We start from the raw sequence: 19,253 nt of genomic DNA, 5'->3' as shown, positions 1-19,253 counted from the left end.
AGAAAAAATGGCCTAGAGTTAAATCGTTCTCACTGTCTGGGGAAATGGAATTTATTTCTGGACATGTTCAGAGGTGGGTCAATAGTAAGTTTGTGGAAAATTGAAAACTAAATATTCTATGCCATTTGGAATTCATTTGAGCTGTGGCCAAAGGAGGATCTCCCGGTTTTTGGGTGAGATGCAGCTCTTAAGTTATGATTAATGAACTGTGAACAATTTTACAAAAGCAAGTACATTGATATGTTTTGGAGAAAATCCAATTATAGCAATTTTGTCCCCCCTATTTCCCTCTGGAGGTAAATGTGGATATAGTATTTTGGCCATTTCTTTCTCTGGGGAAATCCTGAAGATCTTGGAAACCTTTATTTTGTCAAATTTTCCTAAATTGGCCCATATAAACCATTTCAGGGGGGAAGAGAACTAAATAAATATTTAAATTTATACTATATTATATTAATTTATATTCTGACTAATCTCCATTTCTTCCCCAACTGGATTCTGGCTGATTTTCTTCAACCAAAAGAACTATAGATTAATAGCTACATTCCATATTATTCCAAGGACAAGTTTAAGTAAGGGATTCTTCTTCTTAGAGGTTGTATTAAATAGACAAGCCACCACCTAAATCCCTTCTTATATGGCTTCATGTTATCTTTGAGGACTTATTAAATGGCTAATCCCTATCTTCAGTTTGATTTCATGAGACCTGCAAGGTCACCGTGCAAAATCATTGGACTTGCATCATGGAAAGTGGAGTCCAATAAATCTGGACTTTCTGGTAATTGCAGCATTGCATGTGCCATCTCTCAGAATCTGCTTCTATAGTGTCTGTGAGTAGCAAGTGAATAAAAAAACATTGCAGTGAAATCTGGAATTTAAAATTGCCTTTTCCCTAAAAATAGTCATAGATAAGACATAAAAAGTGAATTTTACTCTTCACAGGGACAAAGAGGTAGTAACAGCAGGCTACTTAACCCCACCCCCAGCCACAACAGTGGCTAACACCTTTGGAGAGTTTATGAACCCAAGTCGTTTTAAGGTCTTTATATAAATTTCTTATTTATTCTTAAATTATCCCTTGAAATTGGAATTATATTTATCGCTATTTTACAGCTGAGGAAACTGAGGCATCAACAGGTTAAGTGACTGGCCCAAGGTCATGTCATAAGTAAATGGCAGAGTCAGAATTGTAATCCAGGAAAATTGGGTAGAAACAATCAAAAGGAAAATAGCCTCTAATACGTAATTGCTTAATTCAGTATTGGTATTTTATAAAAATCTGGTTAGTGGGAAATTACACTTAAATTTATTAAATTCCCATTGCAAGCATTCTTTAAACAAGTATCTATGGATACCTGGCAGTCATCGATGAACTTCAATTTCATGTGAATGTTGGTGAGTCTGGGCATTGTCTATGGCTGAGGTCGAGAACATTTATTACATCTTCAAAGGGAATGGTGACAATATCCCTCACCCACAGTAACAAACCTCTATTAGGACCCAACCACCCATGCCATGTCCCTCCCCTAACTTCTCCAATAGGACTAGCCATCACATTTATCAAGGTAAGGCTGAGAAAGGTACTTGTTTTCGTCATTTACCTAATCTAGTGCACATGAAAAATTGGCTGAAATGTCAGTGAGCTATACAACTGTGCCATGAATGTACTAGTTACATCGGTAGCATGAGCAATTTGCCATGCTTATACCAAGAAAAATGGTGCTAGGTTTTGGATTATACCAACCTAATATTTTTAATCCAATTTCATTGGCCTCACAATCAGTAAAATTCCATGACAAGAGTTTGATCATCAGTGCTGTGTGTTTTTATTCTTTGTTACATCTGCACAGTTGTGTGTGTGTTCTTTTTATTGATTTTTAGAGAGGGAGGGAAGGAAGAGAGGGAGAGAAACATTGAGAGAGAGATACGTCTATCGGTTGCCTCCCATAAAAACTCACAGCCTAGGCATGTGCCCTGACCTGGAATCGAACTGTTGATCTTCTGGTGCGCTGGTGATGCTCTAACCAACGGGGCCACATCAACCAGGGCTACACAGTTATTTTAAGGGAAGTTTGGAGAGTCCATATTAAGGGCATGATAATCAGGTGCCTTTTGAAATCAAAATCCTCACTAGAGATTTTCAAAACCATTTTTTCAACATGCTAAATGCCACCGGTGACATCAGCTGTTGCAGGTTAGGTTATCCAGAGACAGATGCTGAGATGGAGTTTGGCACGCAGGATACTTACCCGAGATCAACACCTGTGGGCAGGAGGGACAGGAAGCAGAACTGGGCAGATGAAGAAGTCAAGCACAGTGAGGGCACAGCAAGGCCTCAGCTAATCCAGCAAGAAGCTGCACAGCATATACAGACTACTAGTAGCTGGGTGGTTTGGTATTGGGAGGAAATGGCTGGGCCTTTATCCCCCTGCCTCAGGCAGTTGTTGGATGGACATGCCTTTGGGAGAGGCGACTCTGCAGCTGAGACAAACCCTTTAGGAGCTGACATCTGGAGACTGCGATGACTGGGCACCGTCCTTTCTCCAAGAGAATCTAGGCAGTGTCCCTTCATGTCCACTGCAGCCCGTGCCTTGTACCACTTAGTCCCACTGCTTCCTGTCAGCCTGGAAGCAGCTCTTCGGGATTTTAGAGGGTCTTTCTTCTTTGGGGAAGAGGAAGAAGAGGTCAGCTGCATAAACTGTAATGCTTGTCACTATTGCTGGTCTCAGGACTGCATCTGGTTACTCATCTTCCCTCTTTCACTCTCCATGCTAGACTCCCCTTACCTTCAAGTAGCACTTCCACTGTTCTTGGTGGCTTACTTGATGGCGTGACCAAGACACTCATCCCCAAGAGGCCAAAGCCCCTGGGAACCTGCACTTCTCAGGCCATGGCTGCTGCACTTGTCCATTGACCATCAAAGTTGAGCAAGGGACCACCTGGATGCCATATGTATCCTCTCTCTTCTGTGGCGTGACAGCAGTCTACCTCCTCCTGATGACCAAGGCCCATGACCCCTTCCAGGAAGGTGACTCCTCTTCTTGCCAGTTGGCCCACCAGCACAAGGAGTCTGAGTGTCCAGGAGGCAGTGAAGCATAGTAACCTCTATTTTGTAAAAACTGCTGTTTGAATTTTCCACTAAGCATAGATAGTCCTTTGTTCTGTGGATTAACCCTGCTACTCTTGGCTTCTATAAACATGCTTGCTTGAATAGTAGAGAAAATAAGCTCAACTATCTGATCTTGCAAGCTGCTCTGCTGCTGGCCCTAGCTACTCCCATACCAAGTGCCCTCCAGTCATCTGAAATGTACTATGCTCAAGGCTACTGAGTTATGCTGTGCTCAAGGTTACAAGCTTCCTGCAAAATATCTACATAGGGCTCTTTGTAAAGCCTGCAAAAGATCCGGAAAACCCATATTTGGGGGGTCAAAAAGACCAATGGGGTATAAAGGAAAAGCTTCCTCCATGTTATTTTTCTCAGACTTTGAGAGACAACTCCTCTGAGACTGCTAGCATAATAAAGGCTCCAAAATTCGGCTTACTGATTGATTGATTAGGCGTCCTCTGTTTAGCTCACTGATTTACAACATAACAGCAATAGCAGCTTATAATTCGATGGGAAACTTGCTGTATCTTCCAGTAGAAATAGTCTATCTTTCAGAACCAGGCCTTCTAAACATCCATAACCAAGAGTCATGGGAACCAGAAGCACCAGTTCCCTAAGTGGGTCACTGGAAGTGATGGTAAGCAGGGCCAACTTGAATTCCATCCTTGGTTCGCAGACTCGTGTAGTCTTCCTATTGGTGACACAGGCCACATTAAGATCTTTAATGCATAGTGCATACTGCACCCATCTCATAAATTGTCACACTGGGCTGGCACTTCAGCTGTGCCATCCGGCAGTCAGTATGTGATTACCAGTGATTCCCATGGGCCCTTGTTCTAATGTGATATCACAGGGAAAGCTGTGCTGCTGGACACTCTGCAGCTATTGTCCTTATATTTCTACTTGTACAAACTAGAACATCTGATGTATGTTAGGGTATGCACCATCCCAATTCACCTGAAAGTCTCTACCTCCTCAAAGCCTTAATTCTTCCAAACCAAAATCCCAGAGAGGAACTGTAAATTTGTCTATTTGTCGCCAGATGTGTAATGTTTGTTCCCCCACTTCCCGCGTGGTTCAGAGTTCAGGATCTGGAAGAGGAGCCGCACACAAATGAAAGAGAAGAGACAAGAAATAATTTGGAAATACTGGGGGGCCAGGTGGGCAAGTCCAACTCAAGGGGAAGGACTTCCACTGGTGCTTGTGCCTTGCCAACCTCTTATTGGTTTGGGATATACTCATAGCCCTTAGGCAGGCAATTTCCAGTAACAGGCAGACTAGCCCATCAGCAAGGATTTACATAATAATAATAAATGGGGAAGTTGCTTCAGCTACCATTGGTCTGGACTAAGAGTGGGTGCACAGCCCTGACCTTTGCCAGGGCTTCAAGGGTCACCAGCCTTCTGGGTTCCTTGTCCACACTTCTCTGCTAGTGAAGACAATAGGCAGCTTCCCACAAGGAACAAGAACAAACAAATCTTGCCCTAACCAGTTTGGCTAAGTGGATAGAGCGTTGGCCAGCGGACTCAAGGGTCCCAGGTTTGATTACGGTCAAGGGCACATACCCAGTAGGGAATGTGCAGGAGACAGCTGATCGATGTTTCTTGCTCATCGATGTTTCTAACTATCCCTCTCCCTTCCTCTCTGTAAAAAAATCAATAAAATGTATTTTTTTTAAAAAAAGAACAAACAAGCCGAAACCGGTTTGGCTCAGTGGATAGAGCGTCGGCCTGCGGACTGAAAGGTCCCAGGTTCGATTCCGGTCAAGGGCATGTACCTGGGTTGCAGGCACATCCCCAGTAGGGGGTGTGCAGGAGGCGGCTGATCGATGTTTCTCTCTCATCGATGTTTCTAACTCTCTCTCTCCCTTCCTCTCTGTAAAAAATCAAGAAAATATATTTATTAAAAAAAAAAGAACAAACAAAACACTCTATCCTTGATTAGTCCTTCTTTTTCTATTAAATTCTTTAAGAAAGTATAAAAGTCAGTCCTCTGAGCTGTTCTAAAGGAAAATGCTCTATTTAGAAAGAGTATTACCAAGAAAGACAGTATTTTCTCTAATGAAAAATGTAGGCTTTCCCTAATGATTTGGAGGAAAACATTCTTTCTATCCCAGAAGTCCTTCAGATTTCTTTTAATAAGTGCTACCAGGTTTTGTAGTGCCTCATATTGAACCCCAAACTTCATTCATGATTTTAAATCTGTCTTTACAAATACCCATCAGACTACAACTTGAACCCAAGCTGACAGCAAAGAGCAGTACAGTGATGACTAAGGGCCTGTGAATGAGGCAGCTCACAGATGGGAGGAAACAGCCATCAGTCTGTGACTTCAGGTGAAGGCTCCTCTTGTTTCCCAGCGACCCCACGTACACTTAAGCATCTCTTTCCCAACCGACACAAGTGGCTGATATTTATTCTTTTAACAAAGGGGTAAACAAAATCTATAGTCCTGTGTGTGCTTTTCCTACAACACAATCCTTGCTGATTTGAAAGGATAGTAATTTGAACGTCTCATCCTAGGCGATAAATGAACATGGCAATTTAGTAGCTCATTTTTGAGACACTATTAAAATTTAAATGTTTCTTATCTTTGTTTTTATGGTTGTGTGATTGTGATAATTGAAAATAGATAGTAAAATCAGCCCCTAGCTGGCTCCCTTTATGGGCAAGAAAGAGAATGAATCAAAGGAATATATTACCTGGAAAACAAATCCGGGCAATAACAATAAGACAGTGGTTGTAGTGCTTATCAGAGCCTCATATTTTAATGATGCTAATTAGACTCTGAAGCCATATTTCTACTAAAGACATGACAATTCCAATTTAAGTTTTTCTTACTCTGCCTAGTTTCAAGAAATATATAATGCTTTTTATGGTGGCTCTGATTACATATCTCCACAGAAAATGTTATAGCAGAATGCTGATTAAGTCTGCAACCTCTGAAAGTTTTAGAAAATGAGCTTCGCATTATATAGACAGGTCAACTCTACAGCCTCCTGTAAGTAATATTTGTGTGTTAAGTAAATTCACAGAAAGGGATAATACAGAATTGGACATATTTATAGAGTAATTTACTTGGGGTATCTTTAAAGGGAAGAAAATCAGTATTTCTCTTGTGCATCAATACTTCAATAAGCCAAAGCAATTCTTTACACAGAATATTAGCTGTAAATTTACCTCTTAAATGTGGTAAAGTATGAGTGTCTTCTTTAGAAAGAATTAACATATTGCCTATTTTGCTTTAACAGTATTCAAAATACCAATATATTATTATCCAGGTATACAAATAAAAGCTATTTAGTTGGTTATGCAAAACCCACCAGACTCCTCAAAAAATCATCTAACATTTTTGTAGTTATTGAAAATATTTAACTACTCTTTCAGTTTTCCTATAGAACAATTTTAATTGTTCTAGGAAATATAGGAAATCCCAAGGGATAATAAATATAAAGACCAAAGCTACCATTTTTTTTAGGAGCATTATTCCTCTGGAAATATTATCAGGCTAAATAAACCAGTACTGAAACAGCAAAATAATTTTATTAGAAAAAGCAAAACAATGGATTCTACATTCCTGTTCTAATAATTTTTGTTAAACTTTTAAACAGACAAATTTTAAACAGTTCCAATTTTAATTAGTTCTGGTTTTACAAATAATTCTCAAATTTACATTTAGAGTAATGATTTAAGTGAGATTATTACTTACATCCCTGAAATTTTTTAATATAGTATATTACATGAATAAGAGCAGAAGGTTGACTTAGGGTGGTGAACATACAATACAGTATACAGATGATGTATTATAGAATTGTACACCTGAAACATGTAATTTTAAAAAAAATTATTGATTTTTTAGCAAGGAGGGGGGGGGAGAGAGAGAGAGAGAGAGAGAGAGAGAGAGAGAGAGAGAAACATCAATTGGCTGCCTCCTATATGCACCCCAACCAGGAATCAATCCCGAAACCCTGGTATGTGCCCTGACCAGGAATTGAACCCATCACCTTTTGGTGTATGGGATGATACTCCAACCAACTGAGCCACACCAGCCAGGGCTGAAACCTATATAATTTTATTAACCAATGTCACCCCAATATTCAATAAAAAAAGGGGGAAAAGTACACTGAAATTATCCAAATGGAAAGAAACAGAAATGTGTCGTTCTGGACTCTGCATATTGGCTGAATAAATGCTTCCTAAGACTACATGGTTTACAAAGCTTTGAAATGTTTTAAAAAGTAAAAAAGTCAATGGGAATGAGAGGATGGTATAGGAAAGGAGAGAGGGAGAGAGAGAGAGAGAGAAGGTACCTTGGTAAATAGCTATAAATAATGTCACAGGAACAGCAGCATTTATAGATTTTAAAAATACTGGTAAGAGTTTTGTTCCCCCTCACCTGCTCTTCCTCGTTGAGGGTGATAAACTTGCATTGAATGCATTTCTCCCCTTTAAGGAGCTTAAAATCCACATCATATTACCCTGCTTTCTTTGTAACATGTCATAATTGTCTCCAAAACTCAAATCATTTAACATTCAATCAAGGCTATTTATTCTAATACAGAGTAACCAAAAGTGTGTTGTAAATTTTTTTAAGTTGCTTGTAAACCCACCAAATGTGAGCAAATGAGTCCAAATATAAAATTGTCCAGTCTATATTGTTGTGTACCTGTAGCATGGTATGAGCCCATTAGTCCCCAAAACCAAATGTAAGAAACAACAAACAAAATAAAATGTGTGCCAGATTGGGAAAATGTAGTTAACCTAAAATAATTTGTATTTTACTCTAGTCTCATTTAGGCATTTTAAAATATAGCACTCAGTATAGATGCTCGAGAAAGCAAAGCTGCCTGACAGTCTGAATGAAAGCTGAGGCTGATTTCCTGCCTGGAGACTTTGTGGCCCTCCTGTGCCCAGTCACGTGCCCAGTGTTCTCACACTCTGTCTATCCCTCTCTGCCTACGAGCACATAGCGCAATCAACACGTGGACGTGTCCTCTAGTGGCTTACCCGCACCTTGTTTTAGTCTTATCTGTATCCTATATTCAGGAGAATCAGGCAGCTTTGTATTCTCTCAATCTATTCATTCAGATACTATTGATTGTACCATTTCACTCTGACTTTGGCCTTTGTTAAACTGAAACCGAAGCTAGTTTCCGGCAACAAAGATATTTCCACTAACGTTCCATCCAGTGGAGAGGGGCAGCCTGATTTCTGAGGGTGCAGTGTTGTGATGGGGAAGCCCCCCAGCAGGGGAAAACCATCTTTAAACAATGAGACAGGAATCCAAGTTTCTGTTCAAGAGGTTATAAAGATCCCCTGCTTCCCGATGAGGCTGCTTTTCAGTTACCTGGGAGCCAACTGGCCTTGTCTCCACCACAAAAACAAAGGGAACAATCAAGGGCTCAATCTGAATGACACAGATCGCATTTAAGAAGCTCTGACAAACAACAGAAATAGAAATAACGCCGCTGGCCCACCTCCCAGGGACACTTGAGATAATCACGTGAAGCCCTTACATCACCTAGGAGATAGATAGGTGTTTATATGAAGTGCAAGCCCAACTTATTGTGCGTATAGATAATCATCCCATTGTTTGCATGATAATTCCATCTTAACTCCATTGGACTTTATAATAACTGTTCTAACTTCTACTCACAGTGCATTTACTTTGCCCATGTTTTGTGCCATTTCTAATATTCCATACAGCTCCGTGTTCATATACTTTTTTATTTAACAGATGTATGATAAGTGCTACTATGCCCCAGGCATTGCACTAGTAAACCCAATCCCCTGACCTCAGGGAGCTTACATTCTAGTGGGGTGTTAGAACAAGAAATAAGAAAATCTTAAGCATATCACATCATGATGAATGCCAAGGAGACAACTGAAGCGAGGAGAGTGCCTTGTAGGTGTTGGGTGGGGAGTAAGGACTTCAGACGGGAGAGTCAGGAGGGCCTCATCGGGAATGTGATGTTCGAGTGAAGACCTGCAGGAACGGAGAGGAAGCCACGAAGCTGTCTGGGGAGAGGCCGCCATAAGGAAGGACCAGAAGCTGAGGGAGGATCGTGCCCAGGAGGGGCTGCAGTGCTGAGTCCATGTGCAGCAGCGGGCAGAGTGACAGACAGGAGACAAGGTCAGACAAGGTCATGGGAAGCTGACGTAAGACAGGAAGTGCTAGAGCACTTGAGCAGGGAGCTGGCAGCACCACTCTGGCTGCCAGTTGGGAATAGTGTGAAAAGGGCAAGGGCAGAGCAGGGGGACCGTGAGGGAGTTACTGCAGTGACCCAGGTGGAAATGGAGGTGGCATGGCCTCACCTGTTACCAATAAACTCGGTGGGAAATGGTTGGATTCCAAGTATATTTTGACAGAAGAGCTGACGGTTTGGTGGTGGGTTGGATGTGAAATGTGAAGGGAAGGAGGCAAAGAGGACCCCAAAGGTTTGACAGGAGCAACTGCAAGGTTGGTGGGAGAGGACAGAAATTGTATCTACTGATCCCTGCCCACCGTTTCCTGACACAGAGCTCCTAAGTCCCTAGACATGTCCTGGGTCACAGCAGTGTCTTTTGTTCTAATGAGTGGGCTCCCGGATGGGAGCTGGTCACCAAGACCACGACATGCTTAGCCGTTTGGAATTTTCAGCCCTGCTTCCCATTTACTTGAAAAGGGAGAAGAGCAAAACATGCAGTTAATGATCAATCCTTCCTACGTGAGGAAGCCTCCATAAAAAAATCCCCGAAGTACAAGATTTGGAGAGCTCCTGGGTGGGAAATGAGGTGGCAATGGCCCCACGTGTTAGCAATGAAGTTGGTGGGAAACAGATGGAGGTGCTGGGAGAGTGTCAAGCCCAGGCTGGGCTGAGGGCTCCACACCCCTTTCCACATACCTTGTCCTATTCATCTCTTCTGTCTGGAAGTTCATCTGTATTCTTTTTCATAATCTTTAATAGACCGGTAAGCATATGTGCTTTCCTGGCTTCTCTGACTTACTCCAGCAAATTCAAACTGGAATGGGTGTGTGTGTGGGGGGGCGGGGGGGAGTTATGGTGATTTCCAATTTGTAGCCAGTCAGGTCAGAGCACAGATGAACTCGTGATTGGCATAGGAAGTGGGGGATGGGCACAGCCTTTAGGGACGGAGCCCTTATCCTGTGGGATCGGCTCTGATGCTGTCTGGAGATAGTGTGAGAATCGAGTTAAACTGAAGGACACCCAGCGGGTGTCACAGAGACTGAGTTGGTGGGGGATAAAACATCGGTGTCAGAAGTGGTGTGAGTTGTGAGTAGTGTGAGAGCAAAGGATAAAGACAGGAGGAGGACTGAGGTTTCTCCCTTGTCAGTTGGTAATGGAGTTAAATAAGAAGCAAGCTTGGGGTGAAAATCAGATCAGCTCTGGACATGGTACTTAGGGATGGCCATGAGCCATTTAAGTAGACAAGTTGAATAAGCAGTTGAATTCCGTAAGTCTGGAATGCAAGGGAGAGATCTGGGCCACAGATAGGAAACTGGGTGTCATTGGAAACAGATGATGTTTAAGCCATTAGACCAGATGAGGTCTCAGAGGGAATAAGTGAGAACAGAGAAAGGCCTGGAGGACCCTGTCCTTAAGAAGAGGGAGTGGAACAAGCACAGAAGACCACGAAAGGGTAGATGGAAAATCCAGGCCTGTGCCCTGTCCTGGGGGTCAAATGAAGAATATATTTCAGGGAAGAGAGGGATCCACTGAGTCACTGTCACTGTGTCCCTGCGGGGGAGGGGTCAGGATGACTGACCTTTGCCTTCAGGAGTGAAGAAGGCATTGGCAATACTGAGGAGCAATTTCAGTCCCATGAGAGATGGAAAATCCTGGTTGGTATAGATTCAAGAGAAAATGAGAAGAGACAAATTAAAGCAGGGGTCCTCAAACTTTTTAAACAGGGGGCCAGTTCACTGTCCCTCAGACCGTTGGAGGGCCGGACTATAGTTTAAAAAAAAACTATGAACAAATTCTTATGCACTCTGCACATATCTTATTTTGAAGTAAAAAAACAAAAAGGGAACAAATGCAATATTTGTATTTGCATGTGGCCCGCGGGCCGTAGTTTGAGGACCCCTGAATTAAAGCCTATAAGTATAGATAACTGTCTTGAGGAATGTTAGTGTAAAGAAAAATTGGCAGCTGGAGGGGGCCACTTTTTAAGAGAGTTTTTCTGTTCTGTTTGTTTTAAAGACGGTAGAAATAGCAGTAAGTTTATAAGCTGTGCCAGGCTCCTGCGGCTGCTGTAGCAAGTCACCACAAACTGGGTGACTTAAAACAAAAGAAATGTGTTATGCACTCATTTTATTAACTGGGATCTTGGTCGAGTTATTCTCTGGCAGCCTCAGTTTCTTTATCTGCACAGGGGTAATAAGGGTTTCTCACCCATGGCCTTGTTGGAAGAATTAAGTCAGATAATCAGTCTATTTGGGATGATCATCACAGTGCCTGGCAGATAGAAGAGCAAGTAAATATTGACATATGTTTATTATTATTACCCTGACTCAGCCCATGACCAGAATTTGACAGAACCATAAAAACAAGAAAATGTGTACAATAGGTTATGTATCCAATTGATTTTTTTAGTTTAATCTGTTGAATGGTTATATTACCTTCTGAATATTTCCCACATAAACATGTCAAATATTAGAACGACATTGTAGGTAAGATGGAATGTTCTGAATTTGGCCTGCTTTTGAATTCTGTTTCTCTTAGCTGTATGACAGGAAGCCACACTTCACGTGGCTTGGTTCCCTTATCTGTGAATGAGAATGATTATTGTATTTCCCTCCCAGGTTCAGGTTAACTGCGATAATCCGTGTCCAGCAATAATCCCAGTGCCCAGCAGAAGGTGAGTGTTCAGGATGCAGTAGCCAGAAGCAGCAGAAGAGCCCAGTGAATAATAGCCAGGCCCTAGAAACCGCCACAGGAAAAGTATTACCTTTATTGATATATGGAGGCCTTTTTTCTATGTGTTTTACTACTTCTGATTGTGAGGCAAGTCAGTATTGACATTCCAATTTGGGGATTAAGGACCAATAAAAAGAATTTAGGGCCCCCATTTTTTTTTTCTAAATAAGAAAAACAGTCAAGTTTCCTAGGAAAAGTAAGGAGGACGTAATTGCAATTTAGAGGTCAGCCTTTCAAACTGAATGGATTTGGCTTTATGAAAACTCATTTATAATTTTTTTCAAGGACTTATGGGAACTTTATCTCAAGCCAGTGCTGCCTGCAAGCCAGTGATTAGGAAATATAGGGCTATAACAGATTGAATTGTGAGAGCCTAACCACGGGTTAGTAGGCAAACCTTAGGGAGAATTTCATTTCTCCAGCTGTGAGCAGGGGGTAGACCTTCTCCATCCCCCTGGTGGGAACACTGGGAAGATGCCCTTGGTAATGACTGGGAGCCTCAGAACAGAGAGTGGGGAGAAAGGAAGGTCCCATGTAAATCAGGGGCCTGGTTCCTTTTACTTAATATCATCATATTTACCTTTTACATTCTTTTTCCCTAGAAAGACTCATCATCTTTGAAGTTTTCTTTGTGAATAATCCCAACAGATTGTTAGTCATTTTTTATTTACCCCTCTCCCTTTTCATCATCTTTGAAATTTTTAAATCTCTTTAACCTTTTCACAAGCATAGCTCCTCTAGCCTGATTATATTCTCAAGTCTCCCTGCAGAGGTGAGCATGTAAAAATACGGAGCTCAGGTGCACGCCAGGAACATTCATTGTTTCACGCTTTTGGCAGCTCCAGAAAGTTCATGGGAATTGAATGATATTTAATGCTATTTAAAGGAAATCCCCTTTCCTCTTAGGTATGTGATTTTTTTTCAAAAAAAAAAATTTCTAATAATAAGCCCTTCAGCATCAACTTTCTTAGCAATATGTATAAAAATTAACTTTATTCAGCCTGTCCCATTCCACATTTGTGCCAAGACTCAGGCAAATTCCACCATAAGCAGTTTTCTTTTGACACATTTTGTATATGATAAGCCAGATTCTCTAATGTGGTATCAGGGGGCTGGGCCAGGCTGAACAAAGAGAGAGAACATGGAGAGACTAGATATTATTTATCTGAGATGCGAAATGGGTTGAAGCATTTAGTGACCCTCCATCACATAAAGGAAAGCTGTGTCAGACTGAGGCTTTTTTCCTTAGCTGTGACATTTCTTGAGACTTTTTTTTAGTGAAAAATTGGGGCTTTTGTGGAAAAGTGGAAACTTCATCTCACAAAAGAAAATGTCATTACCAGAGTGAAGAGAGAGGTCTTGGCTCTCAACGCAGCACACGCTGTCTTTAACTAGTTCGCTATTCAAAATGTTCCATCCAAATTTAAGAGGAAAACGTGTAACAGTGACAGAAGGAGGACTGACAGAGGACCACTGAAAACCACATTCTCTGAACTCCAGGTGGGGTGGGTGATTGGGCCAGCAGCAGCAAAAGAGGGTTTTTCTCAAAGGGGAATTAGAGTCTGAAGGTATGAATGGTGACTTCCTCTCGGTTTCCTTTGGCAATCTATGAACTCTAGGAACAAAACTAGTAAAAGTTCAATTTTCTATCTATTTATTTATTTTTAATAGAACTTATTGAGGTGACATTGGTTAATAAAATGACATGGGTTTCAGGCATACAATTCTATAATCCATCAACCATAAATGGTACTGTGTGTTCACCACCACAAGTCAAGTCTCTTTTCATCGCCATTGATCCCCCTCTCTACCCTCTTCTACCACCACCTACCCCCCTTTTCCTCTGGTAATCACCATATTGTTATCTCTGCCTGTGAGTTTTGGGGTTTTATTTTTGCTTAATCCCTTCAGCTTTTTCACAGCCCCTCTGACAGCTGTCAGTCTGTTCTCTGTATCTGAGTTGGTTCCTATTTTGTTTGTTAGTTTATGCTGTTCATTAGAGTCCACATGTAAGTGAGATCATTTGGTACTTGTCTTTCTCTGACTGGCTTATTTCACTTAGCATTATACTCTCCAGGTCCATCCATGTCGTCACAAAAGGTAAGCTTTTCTTCCTTTTTACATCTGAGAAGTATTCCATTGTGTGACAGTACCACAGCTATTTTATCCACTCATCTACTGATGGGCACTTGGGCTGCTTCCAAACATTAACTATTGTAAATAATGCGGCAATGAACATAGGGGTGCATGGATTCTTTCGAATTAGTGTTTTGGGTTTCTTCTAATATATTCCTGGAAGTGGAATCACTGGGTCATAAGGCAGTTCCATTTTTAATTTTTGAAGTAACTCCATACTGCTTTCCACAGTGGCTGTGCCAGTCTGCATTGCCAATAACAATCCTCTAGTGTTCCCTTCTCTCCACACCCTCACCAACACTTGTTGATTGTTGATTTATTGGTGATATCCATTCTGACAGATGTGAGGTGATATCTCATTGTGATTTTAATTAGCATATCTGATGATTAGTGATGTTGAGCATCTTTTCAAAGGTCTGTTGGCCAATCTGTATGTCCTCTTTGGAGAAGTGTCTATCTAGGTCCTTTACCCATTTTTTAATTGGATTGTTTGTTTTCTTGCTGTTGACTTTTATCAGTTTTTTATAAATTTTGGATATTATCAGATGTATCACTGGCAAATATGTTCTTCCAATCAGTAGTTTGTCTTTTCATTTTGTTGATGGTTTCCCTTGCTGTGCAAAAGCCTTTTATTTTGATTTAGTCCCATTTGTTTATTTCTGTTTGTTTGTTTCCCATGCTTGAGGAGATATATCAGAAAAAAAAATATTGCTATGAGAAATGTTCAAGATTTTACTGCCTATGTTTTCTTCTAGGAGTTTTATGGTTTTGACGCTAACATTTGAGTCTTTAATTCATTTTTAGTTTATTCTTATGGATGGTGTAAGAAGGTGGCCTAGTTTCTTTTTTTGCACATATCTGTCCAATTTTCCAAACACAATTTATTGAATAGACTATCTTTACCCGATTGAATGTTTTTGCCTCCTTTGTCAAATATTAATTGACCATAAGAATGTGGTTTTATTTCTGGGCTCTTTATTCTATTTCATTGATCTGTATACATGTTTTCATGCCAGTACCATGCTTTATTGATTACTAGGCTTTGTAATATAGTTTGATATCCGTTAGCATGGTTCCTCCAACTTTGTTCTTCTTTCTTGAGATTGCTGTGGATATTCAGTGTCTTTTGTGGTCATATAAAGTTCTGGAATAGTTGTTCTACTTCTGTGAAATATGCCATTGCTATCTTAATAGGAATTGCATTGAATGTATAGATTGTTTTGGGTAGTATGGACATTTTAATGATGTTAATTCTTCCTATTCATGAACACAAAATATGCTTCTACTTATTGCTTCAATTTCTTTTTTCAGTGCCTTATAACTTTCTGATTACAGGTCTTTTACATCCTTGGTTAAATTTATTGCTAGGTATATTTTTTTGCAATTGAAAATGGGGTTCGTTTCCCATTCTGATAGTTCATTATTGGTATATAAAATTACAACTGATTTCTGGATATTTGTTTCGTATCCTGCTACTTTACTGAGTTCCTTTATCAGTTCTAGTAGATTTTGGTGGAATCTTTAGGGTTCTCTATATACAGTAACAAACATTAAGCCCAGCCCAACTCATACCTAGATTGACATAAAACCTCATACTAACGCCCCATTTTACCTCAGTTCTTTTTAACTGATAGAGAACATCTGGCTTTCAATGAAAAGTTACAAGACATGCTAGAATGCCCCCCAAAAAGCACAGTTTGACCCTGGCCAGGGAGGCTCGGTCATCCCACGCAGTCTTATCATCAGAATAAAGAAACATTTCACATGTGAATAGTTTCAATACACAAATTAAGCAATGAATGCTATAGATTAAAAAACTGAATCCCAGAGAACAAATATGTGGAAACTATATAAAACTATTTATCTTTAAAGTAACTATATAGCTCTTAAATATTTTAAAGCAATTTTATTCTTATTTTAAACTGTGCAAAAATCTTATTGTTAATTGTTTCAACTTAAACTGTTTCTGGCTTCCTTTTTGAACCCTTTTAGGACTAGGTACAAATCTGAATTTAGTCTTTTAGATTTATTAGCTATTATCTTTTGGAAGAAAGACTTCATCTTCCATAACAGCACAGCTCCAGAGTTTTATTGCGTTCAAGAGAAAGTAATGCAGAAGTGAAATTTTTATTGAATTTAATAAACATAGATACAAATATGCATTTATCCACTTGTAATTCTCCACTTTCCTTAGAGGGATTTTAAAAATCTCTTTTATGTTTGCTCTTCTATTATTTTGTCATTCTGGGTCTTTTCTTTTTGCCTACTTATCTCTCTGACCAAGATGATTTCAAATTTATACATTTTCACTACAATGTATTTCAAAATGGTTTATATGCAAAAAGTAAAAGCAACTGCACTGATGTGAATATGTTACATCCCTCAGGTTTCTAGACTTAGAATGTGTCTCAAGAACTAGCCTTTGATAATTTGGAAAGAGCCATTGTGTCACTCTATCATGCTTTGACTCTCTTCTCCAATTGCTAACTACCAACCTGAAATTGTGTGGCTGTGATCAAGCAGACAAGAGTCAACTTTACATTGTTTAAGAAATAGTACTTTAATGACCTAAAGACATATCACAAGAAATAGTCCCTTGGTGCTCCAAGTCCCTCCATAAGCATTTTTTTCTTTTTCTCTAGTGGCACATAATAGCACGTTCCTCTGTCTTTCTAGGGCATTATTAAAGTAGCCCATGAGTCTTTGTGACCATGAATAGAATTTAACACTATCAATTGACCAGAGTCCTTAAAATACAAGTCTATTTTATATTTTCATATTTCTTAATTGAAAGATAGTTAAGAGGAAAAATGTTGGAGAGAGAGAGAAAGATGGAGAGGGGGGATATAGATAAGATAGACAGATGACAGATAGATGATAGATAGATAGATACACAGATGATAGATAAATACATAGATACATATATACATGATAGATAAATAGATAGATAGATAGATAAATAGATAGATAGGTAGATGATAGATAGATAGATAGATAGATAGATAGATAGATAGATGATACTGAGAAAGAGAGGGGAATTTAAAAGAGAAAACCTTGGCTTGCTGATGGTTGAGCTAATCTTTGCTTTTATGTCATTGCAAGAGAATTTCAGGGACCTTCTTTAGCCCTGCTAATTTACTATTGAAAAATAAATCTCTGTCTATTCAGTTTAGCACAAAAATAACACAAATCAATTCATCTTTATTAATTTTTTTCAGCTTCATAAGAATAGGAATAAGTTATTCATACTTTTATTGATATTAATATTTTAGGGTTTTCCTTTTATCCTTCCCAGTGTTTTCCATGGACCACTCTGCAATAGTATGCCTAGAAGTTAAGCACAAAGCAACAGAGACATACTGAACATATTGATTGCCAAGTAAAATGGTTTCCCTGGCAACCATAACCCAATGAAAGCCCTAAGAACTGCCTTCCTTTCACACATGCTTCAAATATGCTGCTGGGAAAATAAAGCTGACTCAGTGAGAGATACTCTGCTCTGTTCTGTGGTTAGCTAATATATTTCTAATTTGTAGTATAATTTTTCAATAATTATGAAATGAATTCATTCCTTTGTGCATTAGAGTATATGAATGCATTAGTTTTCTATTACTGCCATAATAAATCACCACAAACTTAGTGGCTTAAAATAACAAAAATTTATTATCTTACAGTTCTGTAGGTTAGAAGCCTGACAGCTCTCACTGGACTAAAACCAAGGTGTCAGCAGGGTGATGGTCCTCTCTGGGGCTCTAAGGGAGAATTTATTTCATTTCCTTTTTCATTTTTTAAAAGACAGCTGCATTCTTTGGCTCATTGCCCCCTTCTTTTTCAAAGCTAGCAACGTCACATCTCTCTGGTCCTTCCTCCATCATCACCTCACAGCCAGTAAAGACTCTTTCTTTTAAAGGCTATTTTTGTTATCTTGGGCTCATCTGGACAATCCAAAATAAACTGTCCGTTTTGAGGTCATGTCCTTCATCACATCTGTAAAGTCCTTTTGGCCATGGAAGGTCACATATGTACCTGTTCCAGGAAATAGGCCAAGGACATCTTTAAAGGGCCATTATTCTGCCTGCCACAATGAGTCTGTTGTCTAGCATATTAACAAAATAAGATGATGCTTCTCAAAATATTGATGTGCAATGAAGCATGCGGTTTGAACCGCTTCTTTTATGTACTAATGACTATTTCACATTGATCTACTAAAGCAAAGATCAGCAAACTTTTTCTGTAAAGGGCCAGACCCTACATATATTTGCCTTGGCCAACCATACAGTTTCTGTTACAACTACTCAATTCTGCCATTGCAGTGTGAAAGCAACCATTGACAATACATAAATGAAAGAGCCTGGCTTTGTTCCATAAATATTGCTACACAAAAATAGGCAGTAAGCCAAATATAGCCTGCAGGCTATAGTTGCTTACTTGTAAACTAGAGCTATGGAATCTCTAATCCCATTAGTAAAATTTGACATACATTTCAGAACTGATATCTTTTTGGGGGATATCAAAGATAATAAAACTAAAAGTTTGCACTTGGCATTCTTCATTATTATAAAATCTTTGCTGAGTACCAGTGTCACAGAATAAGATGACAAAGAGGTAGAAGACAGAAAGTCAACCCTCACTGAACTTGTAATATAATTAAATAGGTGAAACATATTCATTAAAAGATAATATAATTTTTATCAATATGTTTAGTTGAATACATTATATAACCTCCAAAAGTATCATCTTTAAAAATTATATAATGGAAAACCCACTTCTAGTAACGGCAAAGTACTTTTTATTGGGCTGACCTTCCTACAGACAATAATGATAAACTAGAAAAATCTTTTTAAAAAATGAAAAACTATATGTAGGCAGTGGAGAGTGACTAGAATATGGAGAGAAATCTATCCTTAAAATAAAAGAACTTTGTTGAATAAAAATTTGTGCTTTTATGACTTTTTGCTTACGTGAACAGCCTAGACTATGTGTCACGTGGCAAAAGCACTAAAACAGGTAAATTGTCCTACTGGCTGATGGAGTCAGAATATTGAATTGGGAGATGGTAGGAAACATAGGGAATAAATAAGAAACTTCAGA

This window comes from Myotis daubentonii, chromosome 17 (genome assembly GCF_963259705.1).
Source record: "Myotis daubentonii chromosome 17, mMyoDau2.1, whole genome shotgun sequence".
In the NCBI taxonomy this organism is placed as follows: Eukaryota; Metazoa; Chordata; class Mammalia; order Chiroptera; family Vespertilionidae; genus Myotis; species Myotis daubentonii.
Note: the sequence above shows the minus strand (reverse complement) of the source record.